This window comes from Podarcis cretensis (genome assembly GCF_951804945.1).
Source record: "Podarcis cretensis genome assembly, chromosome: 8".
Lineage (NCBI taxonomy): Eukaryota > Metazoa > Chordata > Lepidosauria > Squamata > Lacertidae > Podarcis > Podarcis cretensis.
Window position 1 is genome coordinate 16,188,371 of NC_137177.1, and position 27,235 is coordinate 16,215,605.

Here is a 27,235-nt window from a genome sequence, read left to right on the forward strand (position 1 = left end):
GCCCTGATCTCAAGAGTCCTTAATCCTGCACACTAAGCACTACACTACACAATCTAACTACTACTTATTCTTTGGCGATCACTCGTAGCCAAGTAAGATTGTCTTCCATGATCACAGTTTTAACAGTGAGTCTGTAAGTGCCTGTAGAGGCCAATTCGGGATCCACACATCCTTCCACAGTGGGGACATTGGTTTCCAGGTGGGAATTGACCACGGTGAGGGTTTGCCAAGAGGAGCCTACCTCTTAGCGCGTTTCTCCCTTTCGTCCTGAGTTTGAGCATCTTTGAACCTCGTTTGTTGACCACCAGCAATGCGCTTTCCATTTTAAAGTTCGAAATAGAGTAGTTTCTTTGGAAGACGATAATCAGGCATCCAAACAACATGACCAGTCCAACAAAGTTGATGTTGAAGAATCATTGCTTTGACACTGGTGATCTTTGCTTCTTCCAGTGGATGTGGCCTACAACTCCCATCATCCCTGACCATTAGCCATGTTGGCGGAGAGGGATGGGAATCATTGTCCAATAATTTAAATCAGGCCGGCAGCTCACCTAGTCCAGCATCTTCTCACATTGGCCAACCAGATGCCCATGGGAAACCTGCAAACATAAGAGCCATCTCCCCTCCTGTGGTTTCCAGCAAGTGGTGTCCAAAAGCATTATTGCCTCCAACTGGCAGAGCAATAGCTATCATCGCTATTGGGCATTCATAGTCCTCCATGAATTTATTAAACCCCCTTATAAAGCTGTCCCAAATTGGTGGCTATCTCTGTTGCAACTGTAAGCTACTTGGAAGAAGAGACCTCTCTTTTTTTGATGCACCCTTGTTCATGCTGAAGGGGCTGAAATAATCATCTTTGGCCATTACAAGTCTCAGCTCAGAGACTTGTGCTGGCTTGTAGTTGCAAGTTCTAACCGCTAGATAGTACTGTTTGCTCACTGGGGTGACTTGCCAGAAACTTTTAACAATAACAGTTAGCTAGTCTGAAAGGCCCAAACCACACTTTGCAGGGCATTTCTTGGATCTTCTGTCGCCTTTTTTTTTTTTAAGCATTTTAAAGATGAAATTGCCATGGAGACAGGTGGTTGTCTGCAAATATGAGTGGAGACATGGTTCTGGGAATGTGCACTCTTTGCTTCCTCATCCAGGACTGAGTTTTGCATGAATATTGTGCCTCTCCTTTCTCAAATATTGACTTGGGAGCATCCAGAAACAGAAAATCTACAAAAAAAAAAACATCCATCAATGTCTGGATCAAATACCTTGCTGAAGTCCCAGTATGCAGGGGAAGTGGGTGGGTGGGTTAAGGCAGGCTTCCTCAACCACAGCCCTCCAGGTGTTTTTGGCCTACAACTCCCATGATCCCTGGCTAGCAGGACCAGTGGTCAGGGTTGATGGGAACTGTAGTCTTAAAACATCTGGAGGGCCGAGGTTGAGGAAGCCTAGGTCAAGGGAACCAGAGGAGGAACAAGCAGAGGAGGGGATGTAGCATCTCTGTGTTTGGGGCTCTTGGAAGGAACTGTTGGGGTGGAAAGCTGCCAGATCACAACTTGACCCTGACTTGACTGTTTCATTTTAAAATGCTATTGTGCTGTTTGGGGTTTTCCAGCTTGGGTTTCCTTGCAGCCTTGGGGTTTTCCAGAAGTTGTGGATAGAATGTGGAATGTATTGCTTGCTGCTAGATGTTGTGTTTGAAGTTTTTATAGGGGTGGGGCACAGAGGGAGCCCTTCTGACTTTTTCATTGCGTCGTGTTCAGAGTTCTCACTCTTGGGGAACCTAAACGGTTTGAGCAGGTCATTGGGGCAGAGTTCCTGGGCCCCTCTCAGCAGGATGAGCAAGAGGGCTCCCCAAAAGCAGCACAACTAGCTTTCCACGGCTTTGATCTAAGGTGATTCCAAGGACCAAGGAGTTGCAGGGAAGCACAAGATGGCAATACAGTGGTACCTCGGGTTACATACACTTCAGGTTGCATACGTTTCAGGTTACAGACTCCGCTAACCCAGAAATAGTGCTTCAGGTTAAGAACTTTGTTTCAGGATGAGAACAGAAATCGTGCTCCGGCAGCACAGCAGCAGCAGGAGGCCCCATTAGCTAAAGTGCTTCAGGTTAAGAACAATTTCAGGTTAAGTACGGACCTCTGGAACGAATTAAGTGCTTAACCCGAGGTACCACTGTAGAACAAAAACTGGATAAAATAAACCCATTCTGGGCATTAGTAAAACAAACAAAAAACCAACAGAACAACAAAGTAGTATCCAGTTAGCTCAGGTGGTTAGAATGTGGTGCTGATAATGGCAAGGTTGTGGGTTCAATCTTCATACGGGCTAGCTGCATATTCCTGCATTTTAGAGGGTTGGACTAGATCCACAGGTCCCTTCCAACTCTACAGTTCTATGATTCCTATCCCTCAAGCCCTCCCAGCCCTGTTGCAGACTCTCCTGTACAACCAGGCCTGACCTAATGAACCCTAAAGTTGCGGTGTTTTGACTGGATCTGATTCTGCTCTGTTCCACCCGCACCCTCCTGTGTCCCAGGGTGCCCCACTGCCCTTAGTTCCTGTTATCAGCAGCTGGATACTTTGCCCCTTGATCTTCCAGCTGTACAGAGTGATGTGGTTGCTCAGGAGTTCGCCGGAAAGAGTAAAAGTCCCTTCTGTGCTGCTGTTGTAGCTTCAAGCAGCAGAACTGCATGGACTCCAACTCACATCAGCTCCAGCCAGAATAGCCAATGGCCAGGAATGATGGGAGTTGGAGTCCAGCCACATGTGGAGGGCCACTGACCCCCCACCACTACTAAACCATTCTCTCTCTACAGATATCTTGTTGGTTAAGAGGGGAGCATTAAGTCAACAGCTGTGGTTAAGAATTTAAATGGTGACATAATGAGGCCCAGCCCAAGCCTGCCTGCGAGTTCCAGTCTCTTCCGTGAATCCCTTAATCCCCTGATATTTAACTATTCAGGGGCTCTTGGTTACTCAGTAGTGGTACACTCTGTGTATGCTCAGAAACACAATGTTCTTTACTTCACATGTTTAAGGGTGGCTCCTGCCATGGAAAAGAGGTTCTGGGGCCGGGTCCAAGAACATGCCAGAATGCAAGAATACAAAGCAAAACAGGCTTAGTTTCCTGCATGACAGATGTGGGCAGGGCTGGGGAAAATAATCCATATTCCTAGGTGCCACATCATTGATATAATAGCCAGAACTGCACTTAGAGGCCAGCCCAGCTAAGAGCTAAAGAAACTTCTCCAGTTTCCAGACACCTCCAGTTTCTAGAGGTGGAACAAGTCGGTTCCACCACTGACCTGTTTACTCAGCACCCATCCTGATTTGTTTGCACAAAGCTTACACAGTGAGTAGACTATGTCAGAACAAATGCTCAATAGATTACAGGGCAGTTTTGTGACAATGTTCATTCGTTTGGGTTTGCTTGTGGCATGTTTACATACCTTCCCATGAAACATTTGGTCATTCCACACTCATCGGTGCATTTCCTCATTACTTTGCAAATCACAAAAAGTCTGGGTTGTTTTTTTATTGTGTTTACTCTAGTGTATTTAAATATTCTTCCATTATTAGTTCTGGAGGGGAGTTTCCAAAAAATCCCCTATTGTCAACATAAATGTCTCTGTCAGTCTGGAGAGGCAGAATTGCTAACTCACGTACTTACAAATTTCTATTTTTGTTGTGATGTATGTAACATTTTTATCTAACCCTTTCTACAGAGATTCCCAGGCCGATGGGATGCTTTCTGTGTTTGCTTACTCATTTCAAATTAGAATGCATCAACATCTTCCAGGGCTGCTAAATATTGTGGTGTAGCATGTAAATATTACCAGGGAATAATTATAGCAATTATAGCAAATTCACAATTTTGCTCTCTATGCCCAGCAATACAATTACCAATCCATTTATTGTGACGGGTATCTGCTTTGTTTTGTTTGGTATTATTTTATATATTTATACAAAGTTTCTTTCTGAATATCGGTCATAATAAATAAATGGACTGTCTTTTTTTTAAGAGATTGGTTGTACTATAAGAAACCAGCCCTGGTCACATATAAACCAAACATTTCAAGCACATAGCTTCCTTGAAAGAATCCTAGGATTGAAGCTGGTTAAGGCTGCTGGGCATTGTAGCTCTGTGAAAGATACACTGCATGTTTATCCTAATATTCACATTTTTGCAAGCAATTTTGCCCATTTGTTCAATCAAGCAATCTCCCCCAATTCATGTTTTCTATTCATTAGCACGTGCATTTTTCTGCACTCTTCCCCCTAAAATATGCATCTTTACACACTGTTCTTGGTTGGAGAACAGCATCACAAAATTCTGAGAACTGCAATTTTCGAAGGACGGGTGTGTTACAGTGAAGAATTAGGCCATCTCACATGAAAATGCAAACCCTATTCCACGCCACTCATCCATACCCCAAACAAAGCTCCATTAAACAGCATGAGACTTACATCTGAGCAAGGTTTTGCACTGTGCACCCCACATTAATTGCTCCCATTGAACAGCACGGCATCCTTCGGAGTGCTTTTTCTGTTCTCTAACTTTATTTCCCTCTCCACTTTACCACTTGGTCATGGAGACGAATTTGTCTGCCAGCTTCTCACTCCATAATTCCAGTGGAAACACCCAATGTTGTCACCCATGGGGCAATTGGGAAGAGTTGTGCTTCTGCATGCCGACGGATGTCCTGATTGTATCTCACAAATTGATTGTTTTGAACATGCAGAGAAGTGTGTCCTGCCAGCACGGCTCCCATTCATTCCCACGGGAGGACGGGCAGAGATGACCACCAACTCGGATGGCTGTTAAAGGAAGTTTGGACAAATGCATGGAAGATTATGTTTCATTTCACTTTTAACTTGTATACCACCACCTTTCTATATTACTATACGCAAGGCGGTTTTCAAGTCAGAGAAACAACAAAATAGACAGCAAAAATCACACACCTAATCACAATCTGATCCAATACAAAAAAAAGCCATAATAAAAACATAACTTTAAAATAAACAACTTATATCAATAAAAAGCAATATACAATAATCCATTAGAATGCAATAGTAAACAGTGGCTGTCTTGTCTATGATGGCTATATTCTGCATCCACAATGGGAGGCAGCTATGCTTCTAAAATACCAGTTAAAGGAGAGGACTCTTGTGCTTGAATCCTGCTTGCAGGCCACTGTGGAAATTTATGCTAGTTTAGGTGGGTCATTGGCCTCATCCAGAAGGCTTTTATGTACTTATGCTCAAAACCCAGATTAAGTGCAGGGGGAAGTGATGAAGGAACTGAAGATAAAATCAACAAGGTTTGCATTTGTGATTGGTGGCAATTTGTTTGCCTGAATACTGAAAGGGAGTGGGCTGTTCTCCTTGCCTGGTTTTATATAAATACATATAAATTAGAAGCTGGTGGGAAGCTGTTTCTCTCCCTGCCTTCTTCCCCACCTGCACAACTTTCCCTAGACAGGCCTGAGTTTCCCAGCCATTTCCCAAGGGAAACCAAAAGGCAGCGAAACAAGAGCAAAACCAGGCAAGATCTGGCATGTTTCGATCTGCCATCAACTCAGCGTAGCTGGCTTGAGAAGGACGCGAGTTTTCTGTTATGTTTTGGTTTTTTCCCACAGCCCAGGTGGTAAGATCCTGCAATGCCTTGCGAAATTGTTTCAGGGTCTCATTTCCCCAGGGGCTGGAACGAGAACCTGGGATGAAGGTTCCCACCTTTGATCTGCACCAGTTGGCCTGGGACGGGGATGAGGAACCTGTGCCCACCCACCTCCCAGTTAATGTTGGACTACAACCCCCATCAACCCTGGGACTATGGGCCATGCTGGCTGGGGCTGATGGGAGTTGGAGTCCAACGACATCCGGAGCGCCGCCACAGGCTTTCTATCACTGGATTTGTTTGTTGCTGAAGCTAAAGCAATCTGAGTGGTTTAACAGTTCATCTGTCTTCCCAGGGAATTGTGGGAAATGCTGCTGTGTGAAGAGAATAGGGGTCTCCTAGCAACTCTCAGCATCCTTAACAAACTACATCGATACCCTCCAACATTTATCCAGTGAAAATAGGGACGTCCTATTCAACAACAACAATTTTACTCCACCCTAGGTAGTCCCAGCCACTCTGGGTGGCTTCCAACACATATAAAAACATCATTAAACATTTTAAACATTTAAAAAAACCTTACCTGCACAGGATAATTCCATACCCTCCAACTTTTGTCCAATGAAAATAGGGACGTCCTAAGGAAAAAAAGGGACGCAGGTGGCTCTGTGGGCTAAACCACAGAGCCTAGGACTTGCCGATCAGAAGGTCGGCAGTTTGAATCCCCACAACGGGGTGAGCTCCCGTTGCTCGGTCCCTGCTGCTGCCAACCTAGCAGTTCGAAAGCATGTCAAAGTGCAAATAGATAAATTGGTACCGCTTGTTGTGACGTGGGGTTTGTGATTTCAGCTCTCTTGACATAATATGCTGGAGACAGCTCTCTAGTAACACTTCTTTATTAAAGCAACAAGACTGAGACCTGAGGAGGGGAGAGCTACATTTATAGGGACAGGGAACTAGCTAGAAGGGATACATTTTGGAGGGAACAATATCAGGCAATCACAGTCCTGCCTTTTGGAGGCAACCAATAAGACAGAGGATCCAAATACAGCAGCTTAAATGAACCAATAGTAGCTGCACCCTCTGGAACCAAAAGGCAGTTACTTTACCCTAATGCAAATACAGACAATAATAATACAGATATAAAATCCTTTGACTCAATACACAACACCGCTCTGGCGGGAAGGTAAACGGCGTTTCCGTGTGCTGCTCTGGTTCGCCAGAAGCGGCTTAGTCATGCTGGTCACATGACCCGGAAGCTGTACGCTGGCTCCCTCAGCCAATAAAGTGAGATGAGCGCCGCAACCCCCAGGTCGGCCACGACTGTACCTAATGGTCAGGGGTCCCTTTACCATTACCTTTAAGGAAAAGCAGGACATTCTTCTGGGATCGAATCAGAAACTGGAAGGTCTTCTTCTAAGTCCAGGACTGTCCTTGGAAAATAGAGTCACTTGGAGGGTCTGTACATCAACCCAGCATTCTTTGGGGGGAAGCCATGACTGTTTGAAAAGGCATGCTACTGCTTTAAAGGAATAGTTATGCTGCCTGCAGCTGATGAAGTCCAACAATGTAAGAACATAAGACGGACTTGCTGGATCAGGCCAATGGCCCACCTGGTCCAGCATCCTGTTCTCACCTTGGCCAACCAGGTGCCTGTGGGAAGCTTGCAGGCTGGACTTGAGAGCAACAGCACTCTGCCCATCAGTGATTCTCTGCAAGTGGTATGGTGAGGCATAATACTTCTGACACTGTGGAACATGTTCATCATGGCTAGTTTATAGTCTGGAGTTCCTCTACCCCCAGGTTAGAGAAATTTAGCTTTCTCCCCCACACCCCCAGCAGTCCTTTTACTGTGATGGCTAGTGTTACGTACTGAGTTGAATAGGATCCAAAATGCATCAGTCTGATTGGTCCTAGAACAATAGGATCCAAAATGCATCAGTCTGATTGGTCCTAGAACAATAGGATTCAGAATGCAGCAGTCTGATTGGTCCTAGAACAATGCAGCAGTATGATTGGTCCTCAGGAGCCACCCAATCCAGCTCCAGGTGGAAGTGAATCCACAACCTGATTGGCCTACAGGAGAATCCCGGAATTAGCCAATCACGTCAGCCCATTGTGTAAATAATGTATATAAAGCAGATATTGTGGGGAAACTTCCATTCCTCACCACCACTATGAGCTGAATAAAGAGCATGAAATCCACTCTTGACTCTGAGTATATTTCAGCTAGGAATGGAGCTTCCATGTTCAGAGGTAGTATACCACAGAAGACCAGACATTTTCCTCTTCCTCATGCATCGTGGAGAGAGACAGCAGGAGACAGATGTCACCATCATGCCCTCGGTGAACTTTCTGGGGTGCGGTAAGCATTTGAAAGCATTGCTGGGTATCGTATTGGCAATCGGCTCACAAACATTCAGTCGAAGGGCGGCTCAGGGCTCTGCAGACTGTGAGTCACATTGCCACTGGGATGGTTGAACAGGAGCAGCGGGGTCACGACCCTGATTGCCGTGTCGCCTCCAGGACTTCCATGAATTGGGAAAGGGCCGTCGCTCAGCAGAAAGGCATCTGCTTTGCATTCGGAGGTCCTGGGCTCAATCCCCGATGGCATCTTGGAAGCAGGACTGGGAGAGAGTCCCAGCCTGGAACCCTGGAGAGTTGCTGCCAGTCAGTGTAGGCATCACTAGATGGACCCAACAGTCTGACTCAGTATAAGACATGCCCAAACTGTGGCCAAGAGACTGGTATTGATGAATTGGAAGAATAAATATTTGATCCCCATTAATCAATGAACTGACGGCATGACAACACCTGCACCGTGTAAATGGATCGCTTATAGACTTTTCTGAAAATTTATTTATTTGGTTTTTCAAATTGAAATTTTACAGAGGTATATCAAACGTAAATCATAAAAACAAGATTCCAAGGAATGTCCTGGGCTTCCATCCTCCCCTTTGTGGGTCCTATTATTAAACATTTCCTCCTGCGTCTTTTATGATACTCCAAATCCATTGCCTCTTCCATTATGTCCTGAATTCAACCTTAAACTACAAGTGAGATTCCAATCCTACTAACGATTTTAGCCGTTTACAATGATATTTAAGATAAATCATAAATTTTCCTCATTCCTTATTAAAATTTTGGTCTTCCTGATTTCTAACTCTTCCAGTCATTTTAGCCATTTCAGCATAGTCCATTAGTTTCATTTGTCATTCTTCTCTAGTAGGGACTTTATCTCTGGTATATTTGGTAGGGACTTTGCATCTCTGGGTCAGTAACATCCATGCAGCCCGCTTATAGGCTTTTCCAGATAAATATATTGACATTTGGAATGAGTTTATACAGAATATACTAGATTATTAATAATCATATGTGTATTAGGACAGTAATATTATTCATCTATCTATATAATACTCTATGGAAATGCAACTGATTATAGTTATTGCTTCATATTGTATATTTCTTTTTTTCACTTTTCTTCTCCCTCTTTTTCCTTTTTTCTTTCGCCACTTTATTTTCTAAAACTGAAACTCTCTTAATAAAATATTGTGTTATTAATAAATGCAGCTGCCAATGTTACATGAATCACAGAGTCACGGGCTTGGAGGAGATCTTGTAGACTCTCTGGTCCAATTTCCATGCTCGATGTACGAGATCCTGAGCTAGGGAACCCACAACGGATGGCTGCCCTCCCTGTGTCTGTAGGCTTCCAGCAAGGGAGAGCCCATCAGCCTTGTAGCTAATGAGTCCCATTGTCAAACTGCTCTCACCATCTTCAGATGGAATTATTACATCCTGGGACTTCCCAGGTAAGGAGGGACCACAGGGATGACCCAAGGAAGAGTAGTTTGAGAAACATTGACTGTAATGCACCATGGCTGGGGACAGAGTTAGTTTAGAAGGGCAGGGAATGTCTGGGCTGATCCGCTCTTTGGGGGTCAGCGCCAGCGGGGAATTAAAATTCAAACTTCCTGACAAAATATTCCAAGGAGACAGGAAATGGTGGAGTTGAGATAACCCACAGTGAGGCTTTGGGGTGGGATGGAGAGGAAAAGGAAGCAAGTCTCCGCCTGCATGTACCTGTTGTCATTTTGAGCACTTGTTTTCGTGTCCTGGCTGATCCTGTTCGCCCACACACTTACTGCAATGCTCTCTGTGTGGGGCTACCTTTGAAAGTGACCCAGAAACTGCAATTAATCCAGAATGTGGCAGCTAGACTGGTGACTGGGAGTGGTCGCCGAGACCATATAATACCGGTCCTGAGAGACCTACATTGGCTCCCGTTACATTTCCAAGCACAATTCAAAGTGTTGGTGCTGACCTTTAAAGCCCTAAACGGCCTCGGTCCTGTATACCTGAAGGAGCGTCTCCACCCCCATCATTCAGCCCGGACATTGAGGTCCAGCTCTGAGGGCCTTCTGGCGGTTCCCTCACTGCGAGAATTGAGGTTGCAGGGAACTAGGCAGAGGGCCTTATCGGTAGTGGTGCCCGCCCTGTGGAACACCCTCCCATCAGATGTCAAGGAAACAAACAACTATCTGACTTTTAGAAGACATCTGAAGGCAGCCCTGTTCAGGGAAGTTTTTAATGGCTGATGTTTTTTCATTAGTTCTGTTGGGAGCCACGCAGAGTGTCTGGGGAAACCCAGCCAGATGGGTAGGGTATAAGAAAGAAAGAAATTATTATTATTATTACAGTGGTACCTCGGGTTAAGTACTTAATTCATTCCGGAGGTCCGTTCTTAACCTGAAACTGTTCTTAACCTGAAGCACTACTTTAGCTAATGGGGCCTCCTGCTGCTGCCGTGCCGCCAGAGCACGATTTCTGTTCTCACCCTGAAGCAAAGTTCTTAACCTGAAGCACTATTTCTGGGTTAGCGGAGTCTGTAACCTGAAGCGTATGTAACCTGTAGTGTATGTAACCTGAGGTACAACTGTATTACAGCTAGAAATTTTTGGAGGAGTGGGCAATGAAGAGCTTAAGGAACCACTGTGGGAAGAGTCAGTACAGAAACGCTACAACACACAAGCAGAAAAAGCCTTAAAAAATGCAAACAACCCATCATATTTCTTTTTAATAACTTGGGGCTGCTACTCCTGCTCGATAAATGCATTTACCCCATTGCTGTCTGCCCCACTTACCCCCCTTTACACCCCACCTACCCCTTGCCTCTCTCCCCACAACTTTCCCCAAGCCCCTCCCCTTTCATCTCTAGCCTTGCCTCCTTTAATGGAGGCAGTGGCGTAGCGTGGGTTGTCAGCACCCGGAGCAAGGCAAGTAATTTGCGCCCCCTAACCCTGGATTTGCGCCCCCTAACCCTATCCCTAACCCTAACCCCCAGATGTTGCGCCCGGTGCGGCCGGCCCCCCCTGCACCCCCCACGCTACGCCACTGAAAGGAGGAGACACTTGACAGAGCGGTTTGCTAAACTGCTGTGTGAAGGGCCTCTCCTCCCTCCATTAAACAATTTGCATGAGCTGGCTTGCTGTTTCTCACACCTCTTCATTCCTAGTTTGATGCCCTAACCTCTACGTTATGCTGGCTAATAGGGTGGGTGTTGGGGGGCATGTGAATGCTTTTCCAGAGAAGCTTGTTTGCCATGTCCCACCTAGGAACACTCAGATAAAACTCTAAGGAACCTCTCTAGGGTTCCCCGCAGCACAGTTTGCAAGCACCAACATGCTCCCCAAAACAACACAGGGACCTAGAGCTATTCACAGGTGCTGTGACAGTTCCAGTTTGCCTGACTGCTGGGAGTGCCACCCAGCATTCCATCTCTGCCGGAAGGAGTTCTCTGTCTGCAAAGACACCGTGCTTCTTGAGAGGTGCAATGCATTGTTGTGACAGAGGGGAGTGGCTGTTTTTGTTCAGGTATTATTTCTGGGTTGGAGGCAGACAGGGCGGAGTGCTCTGTGTGTTTGTGTGTGTCCCACAGGGCGATCTATCTGTATAAGCAGAATACCTGCTTTTATTGACATTTTCTCAGGTGCAATGGCCCTTAGGCCCCAGATCCGTTTTTCTGACCACCAGTGTTATGGTTTTAGCCGTGGACCGTGCTGTGAGAACCAAAATAACCGAACATGAAAGGACAACAAACAAGACTCTGATATCATCCCAATGAATCTGCAAAGAACACAGGAAGCACTAAGTCAGATGACTTGTTCATCTGGTCCAGGACTGCCTAATACACTGACAGGCAGTGACTCTTCAATAGAGGTCTTTCTTATCACCTGCCTGTACCACACGGTTGGGGAACCTGTGACTCTGCAGGTGTCTCTGGACTCCCCAATTCCCATCAGCCTCAGCGTGTACAACCAATAGTAAGGGAGAATGAAAGCTGCAGTCCAACAAGATCCAACAGGTAAGATCTGTTCAGCAGTGGAACAGTCTCCCTCGGGAGGTGGTGGACTCTCCTTCCTTGGAGGTTGTTATGTACTAAGCTTGGATCCTAGAACAATAGGCAAGTAGGATCGTAGAATGCAACAACTGATTGGCTTGCAGGAAAAGATGAATCAGGCTCCAGGAGGGAAGCAGAATCAGCCAATCAGACGGGACTCATTGTGTAAATAATGTATATAAAAGCCTGAGGTTTGGGGGGCAATTCAGTCACTGTTTTACAAGCTGCAATAAAGAGCATGAAATCACTACAGGACTCTGAGTATATTTCAGAGGTTTTTAAGCAGAGGTTGGATGGCCATCTGTCATGGATGCTTTAGCTGAGATTCCTGCATTGCAGGGAGTTGGGCTAGAATCTAGATGACCCTTGGGGTCCCTTCCAATTCTGCAATTCTGATTCTAAGTTCTGGAGAGCCACAGTGGCTCTGTTCCCTGTTTTTACTGAATCCATCTAACTGGAGATGCCAGGGATCGAACATGGGACCTTCTGTATGCAAAAACATGCACTCTACCACTAAGCTACCTGCATCACTGTCCACAGATTTGCTCCAAAGGTCCCTACTCCCCAGACAGAGCTACAGTTCGCAGATTTCCTGTAAAGAGGGATGCATTGTTAAAGGACTCTGGGAATTGTAGCTCTGCAAAAGGAATAGGAGCCTTGCAGAGCTACAAGAAGTCTCAGCACCCTTAACAAATGACAGCTCCCAGAATTCTTTGAGGGAAACCCATGACTCTTTTAAGTGGAACATAGTGCTTTAAATGTGGGGTGCCAATAATCTCTACTCTCTGCCCTCTCCCTGAGAATAGGGGTGGGGAACCTGTGACCCTGCAGCTGCTGCTGGACTCCAATTCCCATCAGCCCCCAGGCAGCATGGCCAATGGCCAGGGATGATGGGAGTTGTAGTCCAGCAAATGTATGGAGGACTGCAGATTTCCCATCCCTGCATGTCAATCTTTCCAAGTGCCAAGCCTAAGAACAAATATTATTTCAGCCTATATAGCTTCTGGCAGAAGAGTTATATAATGAAAGAAGACAGCTTGAAAATGTACACACACAGAAAACCCACTTCAGGAAACTGACAAGACATTTATGGCACTGAGGTTTATCAACTCGATTTCCCACAGGCTGCAAGACTCAGCCAATAGGCTACCAATTCTGCCATCAACAGAATCAAGTGGTTCAGCACTTCCTGGATTGTACTACTTTGGGTGGCGGGGAGTTGCATATTTGAATACTCCCTCATTTTAAAAATTATTATTCTCTTTAAAAAACCCCACAAAAAACTCGTGCATCTGGAAAACCAAAATGTCAAGGGCAAGCCTAACAGCACACAAGTTTTCTATGTATGTTTTCTGCCCTCCACCCTATAGATGAGCAATTCCAACATGCCACTCCCTCGCCATATGATCTAGTCTGAAGTGGTAGAGTCCAGGCAAGGTTTTCAAACAGTGGGAGGCTGTAATGCTTCTGAGTACTAGTTGCCAGGAACCACAGAGGGGGAAGAGTGCTCTTGTGTTCAAGCCCTGCTTACAGGTTTCTCACAGGGAACTGGCTGGATTAGATGGGCCATGCGCAGTTCTGCCATTTGCAAACAAACCAGCTCATTAAATAGACCACATTGTCCAATCACCTTGCAAATAAATCAGGATGAATTTTTAATTTTCTTTTTATTAATGCATTTATATGCCACCTTTCCTCCAAGGAGCTCAAGCTGGTGAACAAAACTCTTTCTCTCCTCCTGCTATATCCTTGCAACAGCCCAGTGAGGAAGGTTAGGCTGAGACATTGTGACTGGCTCAAGGTCACACTCTAACCACTACACCACACTACCTCTCCAAAACGTTTGCTTGCTTGTTTATTACATTTGCATCCTCCATGGAGCTCAAGATGACAGACTTGGTTCTGGTGCTATTTTTCTAGAAAAAGGGATGCCAGAACTCACTACGAACACTTTCTTTGTTCTCTTAGAATGGCAATAGCACCTACCTGAGAGGTGCGGGAACCGAGTTCCGGCGAGTTCTAGCTGAAAAAAAAGACCTGCTTTTATCCTCACAACAACCCTGTGAAGTAGGTTAAGCTGAGAGGCAAAAGTGCCTGGGCCATGGTCACCCAGTGAGTTTCATGTCTGAGCTGGAATTTGAACCCTGGTCTCCCAGGTCCTAGTCCAACACTCCTTCTGCTACACTACGCTGGTTATGAGTTGTTGTGTATTTTAAGGACTGTGCTGGCATCACACCAAAGCAGGTTTTCATGGGTGTAAATGATCAGTAAGACATAACGACCGAAAACGTGTCTCTGAGCACAGACAGAGTGCCTTTCTCCTGTGCATCACTGTGCAAAACTGCCAGCAGCAATCTGAAGGGGAGGGACAGGTGAGTAAATGAGAGGGTGTTGGTTTCAAACCACCTTCTGCCCTGGCATAATTGGCATCTGTCTCATTAGGAAATTAACCACTGTGGAGCGAAGGGAACGGCAAGACTGAGAGGTACTCCAAAGGTTTTGAACTTAGGAAGCTGCCATAGCGTCAGGCAGACTGTTGGTCTCTGCCTCTAGCAGATGGCTGGGAACTTTCCCTGCAGGGATAGCCAACCTGGTGCCCTCCAGACTTTTGTTGGACTACAACTCCCGTCACCCTGATCATTGACCATCCTGGCTGGGGCTGATGGGAGTTGGGAGTCCATCAATGTCCAGAGTGCATTGCATCATCTATCCCTGCAATCTAACCCTCAACTCTATGAAGTAATGATCTTTAAACGGGAAATGCCAGTGATTGAATTTGGGAGACTTAGGCATACAAAAGACTCACACTGCCACTGAACTACAGTCTCTTCCTGCAAAAACAAAACAAACCAGCCTAACCTGTTGAACGTCTTCCTGCCAAGCAGTTTATTAACGGACAGCTGCTGCTAAATCTTTGTGCTGGAGATGCCTGGAGATAAACTTGGGAGGCTTGGTCATACCAATGACATGTTCCACCTGCACTACAAGAGAAGCTTCACCTGCTGAACATCTGCCTGCCAAACAAGTTATAGACTCATAGAATGTGTGAGAAGCAGGGCAGAGAGGATCTTCCAGGGTGGGAGGCTGTGGTAAGAGGGGGGAAGTGCCCAGATGTGAGCTGGGATGGCCTGCCTCCCTTTGTGTGGATGAAGAGTAAAGATACAATCTTCATAGAGGGTTTTGTATTTTACTTTTCTTCTTCTTCTTCATTTTCTTTCTTTTTCCAAGCTCTTTCTTTCCAATTCTTATTGTTTTGCTTTTATTGTATTCTGAAACTTTTAATTAAAAACTGATCATATATAAAAAAGAAAACAACCAAGAAATAAAAGGGTTTTGGCACAGCTGGGAAGGAACAAAAGAATGGTAGATTTTATTAAAGTCCCGCTGCTATTAATAATAATAGTCAGGGGTTGTTGTTGTTTTTAGCAGAACTCAGGGGAACTGAGTTCCCTTACCTTTTAAAATTTAAATAATAATTAACTTTTGTCTGCTGGGGCTGGAACCCAATGCCTGAACTCAAAATCCACTTATATCTGTAATCAATAAAGTTGCGGCCATTTCTAATCCAGATCATTGTCTGCTTGAGTTTATTAATCACATCTTACACTTAGCTACTAAGGGGGGTGTGTGCCCCCCCCCGCAACAAACAAGCAAACAAGCTAACTAACTAACTAACTAACTAACTTCTGGTGAGTTCCCCCACCATTTCTCCCAGAAAAAAACCCCCACTGACATTAGTAATAATAAAAGGGGCAGCTGCTCTCAGCTGGGAAAGCTTCAAACTTCTGCACTCGTGGGATTTTCCTGGTTTCACTATCTCAAAGCTGGTTCCCTGCAGACCGGGTGCTCCCCCCCAACCGCCCCGCTTCTTTCGGCCTCTGATGTCACAGCTTTTGTTTTTCCAAAGCAAAAGCCAAAGCCAGCGAGCAGGGTTGTAAAACTTGTTTGAACACCAGGAAGGCAGGAGGAGAACCGCTTGCAGGCTCGACAGTGCAAGCGGAAAGTCAGCAGAAGAAGCCGTTCCGGCAGCTCAGCGCACGAGGGGTCTGCGCGCCCGCGCGCGCCTTGGAACTGGAGGGGGTCCTCTCTGTCCAATAGCCCGAGAGCATCGGGGGAAAGCCTCCCCGTCAATCCAGGTGAGTGACAGGCAGCTAGCTGTTAGAGTTAAGCAAGGAGCCAGGGTGGTGCGGAGAGGAAGCCAGGAGCTGGGTGACATAGGCAAGGGAACGATCCAGGATGGGGGCGGAGCAAGGGAGGGACACTCAGGGAACCAGGAAGGACATTAGGACAACCTGGGAGAGACACCCATCACCATCTTCGCCACCATCATTTTCCCCTATCTGGGATCACAAGGGACAGCATCTGCTTGGACTGGGGGCGCCCTCAAACTTGGGATCTTGTTTTTCACTTATCTGTGGTCTCTTTTCCTGGGATTGACTGAAGACCCAGGCGCAGGGGTCACCCCCTGCCCTCCACCCCAAGAAACTGAAGGTTTTGCTTTGGGACAGATCCCCCCCTCCCTACACCCCCGGAGTGACAAGGCCCAGAGGAAAGTGAGTGTCAAGAAGCGTTGACCTTGGATTAGTGGGGAAGGTTGTGTGGCTCCCCCCCCCCCGGGGGGGGAGGAATAGGTCGTTTTTCTGGGTTTGTTTTCTCTCCAAATGGGGGGCATTTTTCCTGCTCCCCTGCAGTCAAGTTTAAATTTGGGGAGAGGGGCAGGAAAGGGCAAGCAATAGGGGGCTAGCCCCCCCCCCCAATTTCTGGAATCTTATCAAATGAAGGCTAAAATGACTTTCAGGACAGACTGAAAGAATCTGAAATGGTGGGAAGCTGGTGGAAGCCAACTTTTTTCTTTCTTTTTGAACTGTGACAAAACTTTCGATTGGTGCACGGATTGTTTGTGGGATTTGCAGTCTGCAAACACCATGGGGGGGGGGGAATCCATATAGGAATTGGGGTGTGTATGTGTGCAGAGGTTAAGAGTGTCAGTTCTATGGTACGCAAGAAGGGTCTCACAATATGGGCTGTGGAAAGGGATTGTTTTTAGAAGCGAGTGGGAGTGCTTTTCCTGGAAACGTTAGGACCTGGTATGTGTTTGTATCACTTGGGTGGTGCAGATAGGGGTTAATTTTGGAGGGGTTGAAGATCAAGAGTGTGCCAGGTACAGGGAAAAGGTCACCAGTGTTGCGCCATAAGGAAGTGGGGTTGGACGTGAACCAGAATAGGATCTTTCCTGCTTGTCTGGTGCAGTGTACACACTATACCATGGGTAGGCAAACTAAGGCTGGATCCGGCCCAATCGCCTTCTAAATCTGGCCTGCAGACGGTTTGGGAATCAGCGTGTTTTTACATGAGTAGAATGTGTGCTTTTATTTAAAATGCATCTCTGGGTTATTTGTGGGGCATAGGAATTCGTTCATTTCCCTCCCCCAAAATATAGTCCAGCCCCCCACAAGGTCTGAGGAACAGTGGACTGCCCCCCTGCTGAAAAAGTTTGCTGACCCCTGCACTACTTGCACCACTTCCTGCACTTGGCAGAGAGTCCTGGGAGCTGTAGTGTACTCTCTGCAGTGCTATAATTCCCAGCACCCACAACAAACTACAGTTTCCAGGATTCTTTAATGGGGTGGGGGATGTACTTTAAATACACAGCAAAAATCAGGTCAGTGCAGCCAAACCCTTATGTTGTACTCCACTGTTAGTTTATGGCAGGCGTGGGCAGCCCATGCCCAAATGTTATATGGCCCTCGGTCTGATTTTGGAAGCTTCTTTGCAAGTGGTCAGCTCAGACCTCTGACAAGTGCAATCTGGCCTTCCCCTGGACATTCACTGGATGCGGATGGGTGAGAGAGAAGGGGTGGCAAAAGGGGTACCCCTGCCTCCACTGGCTTTAGCCCTGTCCACAGTTGACATGCAGCCCCCTACAAGGGGAATGCACAGCCTCCAACATTTCTCCGATGAAAATAGGGACGTCCTATTCAACAACAACAACAACAACTTTATTATTTTATACCCTGCTCATCTGACTGGGTTGCCCTAGCCACTCTGGGCGGCTTCCAACATATATAAAAACATAATAAAATATTAAACATCGGAAAACCTCCCTATAGCAGGGCTGCCTTCAGCTGTCTTCTAAAGGTTGTATATACAGATAGGTAGCCGTGTTGGTCTGCCATAGTCAAAACAAAAAAAATTCCTTCCAGTAGCACCTTAAAGACCAACTAAGTTAGTTCTTGGTATGAGCTTTCGTGTGCATGCACACTTCTTCAGATACAGGAAAGGTTGTATAGTTAGTTATCTCCTGGACTTGGGAGGGTCTCATAACTCCATACCCTCTAGCTTTTCTCTGATGAAAACAGGGATATTCTAAGGAAAAGCGGGGCATTCCAGAATCAAACAGAAACCAGGATGGCTTCTGTAAATCCGGGACTGTCCCTGGAAAATAGGGATGCTTGGAGGGTCTAGGAATGCGGCCATCGGCTCTGACCCACCTCTGCTGTCAAAGGCAACATGGCACCGAATGCCAGTTGCTGGAAATGGCAAGTGGGAGAAAGCAATGTCCCATTTTCCCCAGGAGTGGGGGGCCTTGCAATGACGAAAGCACATGGTACACAGTTAAACATGGAAATCGCTCTGATGGCTTTGAAAGAAGACTAGACGGATTCATGGAGGAGAAGGCTTATCAGTGGCTACTAGCCACGATGACGGTGCAATGCCTCCACAACCGAAGGCAGTCGTGCTTCTGAATGCTAGCTGCTGGAAACCACAAGAGAGGAGAGATGCTGTTGTGCTCAAGTCCTGCTTGAGGTTTGCTACAGGCATCTGAGTGGCCACTGTGAGCACAGGAAGCTAGATAGAGGAGCCATTGGCCACCCAAGCCAGGGCTATTATGTTCTTAATCAGCTAGGATCTCCCTAGTGGGACCTACAAAAGAACATAAGAAGAGTTTGCAGGATCAAGTCAATGGCCCATTTAGTCCAGCAGCCTATTCTCACAGTGACCAGCTAGATGCCAATGGGAAGACCACAGACAGGTCCCTTTTAGTTCCACCATTCCATGCGTTGCAGGCAAGTTTCTCTCTTACACAGAAGGAAATCCTTTCTGACGCTTGATGTGCCGTGATACACAGATAGATGGATGCACCGCTGGTAAACTGGGAAGTGTTTAAAAAAGGAAAATCCGGACGGCTGTGTTAGTTGATATGCAAATGCATGCAGATTTAATGAGTGAGGACCCCATTCAACAAGACGCATGGTTAATTGACCAAGCTGTCTTCTGTCAAGCAACAGCCAAAGCAAAAGCAAGCACACGTAACACTCGTTCTCTGCGGGTTTGGCAGAATAAACTGGGAGGTTGGATGGTGGGTTTTCCTTCTTCCAAGGGCTAAGGGAGTCCAAGGGGTGCCATTTAAGACTCCAGGAGAAGGCAATGAGCCAAATTTCCAGTGAGTTTTAAAGGCCCCTTTTGGGTTATGTTTATTTATTTAGAGCATTATTATTATTATTTTATTTTAAACCTGCTTTTCAGTTTTAAAAGCCTTCCAAAATGGGTTTCATGTGAGTGCTTAAAATACCATGGTGCCTGCTCACAAGCTTGCCATCTGAAAGATAAGTGACGAAAGGAAAATGGGTTGGAGAGGGAAGGGGGCGAAGCAGTTTTTATTGCAGTTATGACAAAGAGTGTGTGTTTGTGTGTGTTTTAAGAGTATTTGTTAGGATTTCTTTCTTTTTTTACTTGAACCCTTCTAGATTTTCAGATATTCACCTACAGTAGTGTTTCCCAAACTCGGGTCTCCAGCTGTTTTTGGACTATAACTCCCACCATCCCTAGTTAGCAAGACCAGTGGTCATGGATGATGGGAATTGTAGTCCAAAAACAGCTGGAGACCCGAGTTTGGGAAATGCTGACCTAGAGAGTCTGGCTCTGTTGTTGTTGTTGTTTAGTCATTTAGTCGTGTCCGACTCTTCGTGACCCCATGGACCAGAGCACGCCAGGCACTCCTGTCTTCCACTGCCTCCCACAGTTTGGTCAAACTCATTCTGGTAGCTTCAAGAACACTGTCCAATCATCTCGCCTCTGTCGTCCCTTCTCCTTGTGCCCTCAATCTTTCCCAACTTCAGGGTCTTTTCCAGGGAGTCTGCTCTTCTCATGAGGTGGCCAAAGTATTGGAGCCTCAGCTTCAGGATCTGTCCTTTCAGTGAGCACTCAGGGCTGATTTCCTTAAGAATGGATAGGTTTGATCTTCTTGCAGTCCATGGGACTCTCAAGAGTCTCCTCCAGCACCATAATTCAAAAGCCTGGCTCTAGGCTTCTTCTTTGTCAGATATGAGGCAGAAACCTAGCAGGATAAGGGCCCTGTTTGCTATGAACCCCTTTTCTCTCCTTAAATAGTCTGCAAGGCAATTTCCTTGTGGACTATGAACAAACAAATATTTAAAAATTATTATTACTCCTCTGGGTTTTGAGAGCTTAGCACAAGCTCTTTTGCACCAGAACACTTAGAATTGCCAGATTTCCCATTTAGCCCTGCTCCTGTGCCTTCTTCAGCAGTGTACAGCACAATCCTGACAATATTCCTTATTTATTGATGTGTAATTTTTGCTGTCCTGACAGACGCCTCATTACTTTTATTTTCTCTGCACTGTCCGTACACAAGTCATTTGCTGCTTCAGACAGCCTAGAGGCAGTAAGGCTGCAATTGTTTGTAAACTCAGAAGTAAGACCAACTGAATTACTCCCAGGGAACTGGGGTTAGGATTGCAGCCTTAATTTGCAGGCATTAGCAGGCGATAATGCTAAATCTTCATCCTGTGAAAGCCTTGCCTTCTTTCTGCAATTCAACCTGCCACTCAAGCCTCAGGAGCAAGATAATCTGGTTTTTTCCCTCCTGTTTAGTTGCCAACCCACCTTATCTGAGGCTGCGCACAATGCTGCACATTTAAAGCACATTCCCCCTCTGCCAAGAAGCCGGGAACTGTAGCTCCAGCTCAAAGAACTGTAATTCCCAGCACCCTTGACAAACTTCATTTCACAGGTTACTTTGATGGAAAAATGTGCCTTAAATGCAATTTGAACGTATGGCGTGCACATAGTCTGCATTGCCAACTGTTCTTTGTTTTCATTTTGGTGTCAGTGCTTTTGTAAAAGGGTTTACAGTATGTATGATGTTGCTACCTTTCTAAGCTGCCTTGAGGGCCCTTTGTTCGGAAAAGCGAGGTGAAGAAAAGGATAAATCAATATCCCATAAGAATAATTATACTCAAGCCATCAGCACAGATTAAACATTCACCTACAAACACCGCCTCCCCTTGTTCCTTAAGCAGAGGGATTTATACCTTTGCCACGCATGCAAACAACATGGGGCCAGTTTTAATCCTTCATAACAAAACGCTCTGTCAGCATGTAGATCGAATCAGAGTTGGCCAAAGATGCTTCTGAGCCATAGTCACATGCATAGGATGCTGTTGCAGCTTTAGAGTTGTGGTATCTTGCCACTGAGGAAAGAGAGGGAGGAGAAAGATGAGCTAAGAAGGAGCATGTGGAGGAATACATGTGAAAAACTGTACAAGTGTGTCTAGTTCGGCTGACATACAAGTTCCTATTCAGCTCAGGACCAGGTTGTTTGAAAGACTGCCTTATACACCCTGCAAATTGGAAATTGCAAGGCCGCTCCACAGTGACTCAGAGCAGGGCTTTTCCTGTGACTGCCCCTGTTCTGTGGTACAGTGGGACCTCCGTTTTCAAACGTCTCATTTGTCGAATGTTTTGGAAGCCAAACGTCAAAACCCTGGAAGTGAATGCTTCCATTTTCGAATGTGCCTTGGAAGTTGAATGGCTTCCTAGGCATGTTTCTCATTTTTTTCAGTTGAATTTGCCGACAGCCCTTTGATCCTCAGTTTTTGAACGGTTCGGAAGTCGGAAGTTCTTTCGGAATGGATTACGTTCAAAAACCAATGTTCCCCTGTACAGCGTTCCTGCTGAGATACAACAGGTGGCTGCTATCTGCACTTTCCAGAAACTATTAAAAACAGTTTTGCTAAGACAGGCTTTCTCAGCTGGATAAATGGGTCTTTACCATGATTGCCCATTTGTTAGGGCTGTAGTCTTGTTTTAAATGTATTTAATAGAATCGTAGAATTGAAGGGATCCCGAGGGTCATCCAGCCCAACCCTCTACAACGCACGAATCTCAACTAAACCAGTGTTTCTAACTACTTTTAATTGTCTCGTATGTAAATCATATTGAGATGGTGGTTTAGAAAACTATAAATAAATTATTATTATTATTAATAATAGCAATAACTATTTATGTATCAAGGTGAACATATTGTAATGTGTGAACACCCCACAAGGGTTTCTGGCACCCAGCGATTGTACCCAATTAAGCAGAGCTGCTAAAAAAATTACTGGAGCTAAATTGGCCATGCCCATTGATTCCAATGGGTCTTCTCTGAGTATGACTAATGTTGGACGCAACTCCAGGCTTCTGCCCCATTTTCATGTAGTTTCTGCCGAGTCCAGTCTCCTTCCTCTCTGTTTGATTCCACTTCTTCCTTCTGGAAAAACAGGACTTAATAAGGCGGGCCCCACCTAATTGTGGGTGAGGCACTGAGCGAGATTGCTGACAGAAGAACTTACATAAAACAATTTACCTTTCTTACCATATAAAAGAAGCCGTGGAGGAGGCATGTTTGGGAAGGGTTAGCAACTTGCTACATATGTATGGACTAGTCTGCTAAGACTGTGCCCTCTGCCAGCCCTCACCCACCTGGCTCTGCCTGTCTGCCTCCTCCGCCTTAATCTCAGTGTTGCCCAGCTAAAATCCCTGTGCTATTTTTCTAGAAAAAGAGGTGCCGGAGCTCACCATGAACTTTCCCCTTGTTCTCCTAGAATGGCAGTACGGTGGTACCTCTGGTTGCAGATGGGATCCGTTCCGGAGCTCTGTTCGGATCCCGAGATTTCCGCAACTGGAGGGATCGCTTCTGCGCATGCGTGCACGGCAAAACCCAGAAAAATACTTCTGGGTTTGCCGCGTACATATCCCGAAGGAGACGTAACCAGAGGTGACTGTAAGTAGAGGTACCACTGTAGTGCCCACCTGAGAGGTGACAGAGCTGAGATCTAGTGAGCTCCAGATTGAAATCCTGTTTTCAGAATATAATATTAAAATCCACATCACAAACTTTAAGATGCCTGAGCAAAGTTATGGTGCCCTTTTAATATCAACCCAGGCAGAGTATATTGGAAACAGGCAGCAGGCTTCTTCATTGCATATCTTTAGGCACCGGGCAAAAACGTTTCTCTTCAACCAGGCATTCTTTTTAATGAGTTTGTGAGAGGCGGGGATTACTGGCTTTTTGTTTTATTATGTATTATATATCTTGTGTTCTCATGTTGTATTTCCATGCTGTGAACCACCCTGTGATTTACAATGAATACAAATAATAATAATAATAATAATAATAATAATAATAATAATAATACAGACAGCACAATCAGCAGGTTTCTGGGGTGAGGGGGTGGGGTGGAAGGGCTGCAGGCCTGGCCCAAGATTATTCCCAATTTCCCAAACTTCAGCTCAAATCCCGCTTTCAGGCCCTCTCTGACCAAATGCAAGCAGAAAGACGTGTCATTCCAAAGGCTGGGAAGAGACCTGTAGCTGTTAAGGACCATGGAACTCGTTTGCTGTGTGGTCACAGGATATGCAGCCAGCCTTGCAACAAACGTCCTGAAAAATAGGAGAAGTTCCCTCAGGTAGCGTAGCAAGGGAGCCTCGCCTATTAGGACAAATGGAGCTCTTCCTCACCAGTCTCATTCTGCCTCATCCACCTGCCTTCTTATTTACAGCCAGTCCAAGGAGTGGCTCTGGCTGTCAGCTTCTTCCTCTTTAACCTCAGTGTTGCTTTTGCAGAACTCAGCAGGCAGGAGAGTTGGGGTCAATCTACAATTAGTTGGCTCTACTTATTTATTGGCCCTGTCTCCATCTTCTGTTGACCTCCCTGCCTTCCCCACTGCTGGTCTCCAGGAGGACTGAACCCAGGATTTTCTGCATGCAAAGCAGATGTTCTTCTACGGCGCCCTTCTTCATTTGTGAGCTGGAGCGATGAGAAACGAAGTGTCTCTGAAGGCACGCTCTGGCTGTCAGCAAGCCCTTGTGCTGCCTCAGCAGACCTCCTGGCTGTGTTCAGTTCCTTTTCATTGGCATCTTACCCGCTTCTGTGGAAAAACCTGACCTTGCTGTTATTTTGGTCCGATGTGAAAGCGTCTCTTAGCGAAGAGGGAAACAAGCTGGGAGAGAGAACTAGGAGAGATAAGTGGGCTGCTGAAGTGGTGGGTCTCTGCCTCTGCATTCCCACTTGAGGTAGCAACAGCCCACAGCTTGGAAGGCTTTCAAAGGGCACCGGACAAATTCATGGAGGAGAAAGCTATTGGATGACTACCAGCCGCAATGCAAATGCTCTCCACCTCCACTGAATGTGGCACTGAGCATTTGAATGCCAATTGCTGGGTGTCACAAGTGAGGAAGATGCAGCTGTGCTGGGGGGCTTCTTGTGGGTTGGCTGTTGTGAGAACAGAATGCTGGACTAGATGGGCCTGCGGCCTGATCCAGCAGCCAGACTCTTCTTAAGTCAGGCACCCCCAAAACTCAGCCCTCCAGATGTTTTGGGACTACAACTCCCATCATCCCTAGCTAACAGGACCAGCGGTCAGGGATGATGGGAATTGTAGTCCCAAAACATCTGGAGGGCCAAGTTTGGGGATGCCTGTCTTAAATTCTCTCACCTGACATCTAAAGCAAACTTGATGTTGTTATTAGGTCATCATTTGCATACAACATTTCTCTGATGAAAATATGGACGTCCTATTCAGTCATCATCACTGCTTTTTTTCTGGGGGGATGCAGGGGTATGCATACCCCTAAACATTTTGTGAATCTAAGTTTGGCCTCATTGAAGGACAGTATTTCAATATGAGTAGGAAAATGAGAGTACCCCTAAACATTTTTAAAAAATAAAAGCACTGATAATAATAATAATAATAATAATAATAATAATAATAATACCCCACCCATCTGACTGGGTTGCCCTAGCCACTCTGGGTAGCTTCCAACATATATAAAACCATAATAAAACATTAAACATTTAAAAAACTTCCCTATATAGAGCTGCCTTCAGGTGTCTTCTAAAGGTTGTATTGTTACTTATCTCCTTAGCTTGGGGGTCTCATAACTCCATACCCTCTGGTGTAAATAGGGACATCCTAAGGAAAAGCGGAACATTCCGGGATCAAATCAGAACCAGAATGGCTTCTGTAAATCCAGGACTGTCCCTTAAAAATAGGGACACTTGGAAGGTCTACAGTTATCTAAGAGGTTCATACCTCCCCCCCCCCAACTCTACACAACTTGCAGAGGAAACATCTTTATTATTCTCACACCAATGAAGACTTGGGCAGCCAGAGTTCCTTTGCTATTACACAGGAAGCTGCTTCAGACTAGGCCAGATAGTCTGGCCCAGTGCTGACTACTCTGACTGCCAGCAGCAGCTCCTGAGAGGTCTGAGGCCGTGACACTTTCCCAGCCACCCTTTTCAATGAAGGCGGCGGGTGCTCATGTGTCACCAAAAAATCGGAAAGGTGTCACCAAAGAAGACACCGAAAGAGGATGCAGATTTGCATGGAAAGTGTGCATGCTGATGTTTATGTATGGATGCAAATCTAGAAATATTTAATAGACTCTAATGAACAGAAACAATTTCATTTTCTGCCTCAGGCAATGAAATATCTTAAGCCAGTCCTGTTGCTGATGTGGTGTGTAATGTCCTGCCCTGCATACGTTGAGCACAATATACCTGTCAGGGATAGGGTGTCCCATGTCTGGGGTGCAAATGTGGCCCTGCAGGACTCTCTATGGCCCCCGCAGCTCAGTCTAGGCCACACCTCCTTTCCTCAAACCACGTCCCTCAGTGACCCTGCTTCCAGAAAGTGGTCATGGGGGATGAGTGTTCAGACCCCTGGGCTCTCACTTGTGGGGTGCTTCAGGGTTCCGTCCTCTCCCCCATGCTTTTTAATATCTATATGAAGCTGCTGGGAGAGATCATCAGGGGATTTGGGCTGGGTGTTCATCAGTATGCAAATGACACCCAACTCTACCTCTCTTTTAAATCAGAACCAGTGAAGGCAGTGAAGGTTCTGTGTGAGTGTCTGGAGGCGGTTGGAGGATGGAGGGCGGCTAACAGATTGAGGCTGAATCCTGACAAGACAGAAGTACTGTTTTGGGGGGACAGGAGGCGGGCAGGTGTGGAGGACTCTCTGTTCTTGAATAGGGTAACTGTGCCCCTGAAGGACCAGGTGCGCAGCCTGGGAGTCATTTTGGACTCACAGCTGTCCATGGAGGCACAGGTCAAATCTGTGTCCAGGGCGGCTGTCTACCAGCTCCACCTGGTACGCAGGCTGAGACCCTACCTGCCCACGGACTGTCTCGCCAGAGTGGTGCATGCTCTAGTTATCTCCTGCTTAGACAACTGTAATGCACTCTACATGGGACAGGTAGACTGGTGATTGGGAGTGGCTGCCGGGTCCACATAATAATTACATTATTGTAACTCGCTCTACGTGGGGCTGCCCTTGAGACTGACCCAGAAACTCCAGCGGGTGCAGAATGCTGCAGTGATACTCCTTATGGGGTCTTCGCTGCGAGATCACATTCACCCGGTGCTATACCATCTGCACTGGCTCCCGGTGGAGTACAGGATCAGGTTTAAGGTGCTGGTTTTAACCTTTAAAGCCCTATACGGCCTAGGACCCTAGTACCTACGGGACCGCCTCTCCTGGTATGCCCCACAGAGAAACTTACGGTCTTCAAATAAAAACATCTTGAAGGTCCCAGGCCACAGAGAAGTTAGGCAGGCCTCAACTAGAGCCAGGGCTTTTTCGGCTGTGGCTCCGATCTGGTGGAACACTCTGTCACAAGAGACTAGGGCCCTGCGGGACTTGACATCTTTCCGCAGGGCCTGCAAGACAGAGCTGTTCCACCAGGCCTTTGGTCAGGGCACAGCCTGACTCCCTCCCTTGGCAATCTTCACGAAGCTCTGGCCCAATGGTGGCCTGGGGCTTGAATTTAATTAACTTTATAATGAATGATTTTAGAGTGTTGTTTGTGCTGTACTTTTGTACTGTTTTATTGTTGTTAGTTGCCCTGAGCCCGGCTTCGGCTGGGGAG

The 27,235-nt window shown here is 46.2% G+C and overlaps 1 protein-coding gene across 4 annotated transcripts in view; it reads left to right on the forward strand.

The window, feature by feature from the left end:
- Positions 1-15,973: 15,973 nt before the first annotated feature.
- The window catches only part of PHLDB3 (pleckstrin homology like domain family B member 3), a 39,380-nt gene continuing 28,118 nt past the window's right edge, over positions 15,974-27,235 (forward strand). The window contains exon 1 of one of the 4 annotated variants that reach the window (XM_079986061.1): positions 15,974-16,152. The gene's annotated coding sequence lies outside the window, so the exon portion shown is untranslated. Of the gene's footprint in view, positions 16,153-16,279; positions 16,570-27,235 lie in introns of those variants that run through there. The other 3 variants (XM_079986058.1, XM_079986060.1, XM_079986059.1) reach the window with 3 other exon arrangements.